This window comes from Rhinolophus ferrumequinum, chromosome X (assembly GCF_004115265.2).
Source record: "Rhinolophus ferrumequinum isolate MPI-CBG mRhiFer1 chromosome X, mRhiFer1_v1.p, whole genome shotgun sequence".
NCBI classification, from domain to species: domain Eukaryota; kingdom Metazoa; phylum Chordata; class Mammalia; order Chiroptera; family Rhinolophidae; genus Rhinolophus; species Rhinolophus ferrumequinum.
In genome coordinates, this window is record NC_046284.1 from 12541163 (window position 1) to 12542707 (window position 1545).

The following is a 1545-nucleotide window of genomic DNA, read 5'->3' on the forward strand; positions in this document are numbered from 1 at the left end:
CCCTGAAGGAACCCACAGAGGGTGTGAGACAGGTAAGAAGTCTAAGGCATTAATTCTGAGGCACTTCAACACCATTCTGGGTTGGGGAGATGAGGAGAAACCAATAGATGATCCTGGGAGGAGCAGTCACGTGAAATGGGAGAAAAAACTGGACGGTGTAGTTTTCTAAAAGGCAAGTGGAGAGAGTACATCAAGAAGCAGGAAGGGCTTTTTTCCTCCCTGGTTGCTTGAGGGTCAGCTGCCATCATGATGACACAGTAACTCTCCGGACCAGGAAGTTCATGACCAATAGACGACGTCAATGGAAACAAATGGTCATCGACGTTCTTCACCCTGGGAAGGCAACAGTACCTAAGACAGAAATTTGGGTGAAACTAGCCAAAATGCACAAGACCACACCAGGTATCGTCTTTGTATTTGGATTCAGAACGCATTTCGACGGTGGCAACACAACTGGCTTTGGCATGATTATGATTCCTTGGATTAAGCAAAGAAAAATGAACTCAGACGTAGACTTGCAAGACATGGCCTGTGTGAGAAGAAAAAGACCTCAAGGAAACAGCAACAGGAGTGCAAGAACAGAACGAAGAAAGTTAGGGGGGCTGCAAAGGCCAATGTTGGTGCTGGCAACGAGAGAGGTGGAGATTGGACGACAGGAGTGAAGATTCGTCAGTGACTTTATCTGTGGTGATGGAGCAGATTTTTCATGGGAGGACTAATAAACTAAGAACTTTAAAAAACAAAAAAAGAAGCAGGAAGGGAGCACGTATGGCAAATGCTGCTAATGTGTGTGTTGTACTGAGTCATGTAGAGGTTACTGGGGATTATAGTAAGACGAGTTGTAGGATGCGTGGTGGGCTGAAGGCTACACATCTGAGAATGATGATGCCCGATGGCTTCCAGAATCTTTACGTGACTCCACACTACCCAGTTCTTACTGTTTCCATTGTAAAGTATTTGTGTTCAACTCACTATTTGCATTTGTGCACCTGTCGTCCGCCCTTGGTAGTAAAGATGTGCTATTTATTTCAGCTATTCATCTCTAGCTCCTTGTAGGCCCTCAGTAAACAGGACTTGAAAGACATAGTAAGTGAATGAAAGGCACTGATCTTTCCTATTCCTTGAAAACAAATCCCTTTGCCATTCAAAACAATTGTACTCCCTGAAAAGTGCTAGGCTGATCATTCAGCACTTCTGAAGCAGCTCCGTGAATTATATATGAAATAGAGCACTGCCTTAAAAATAAGAAAAGTAGAGCCACATATTGGAGTAAAGAAGACTGACCTTGTGGCTGGAGGACTCTCCCCAGCTTGAATACTCTTTGAGTGGACTTCTTCTATCATACTGGCCTATGCTAGTACGGTAAAATGTAAGGGGACATGGCAGGCGAAGCTAACTGGTGATTACGAATGAAATTATTTCACAAAAAACTGTCAGAATATTTCTGATCCAATGAAATAAAAGGTGTCATGGTTTTTGGTTCATTTTCTAGTGTTCCTTTTCATGATATAACGTTGAATGTAAGAACAAGAAAATGAACCTGTT

At 43.0% G+C, this 1545-nt stretch overlaps 1 pseudogene; it reads left to right on the forward strand.

Annotated features, from left to right (window-relative positions):
* Nucleotides 1–233: 233 nt before the first annotated feature.
* On the forward strand, nt 234–676 carry LOC117025749 (40S ribosomal protein S24-like; annotated as a pseudogene).
* Nucleotides 677–1545: the final 869 nt, after the last annotated feature.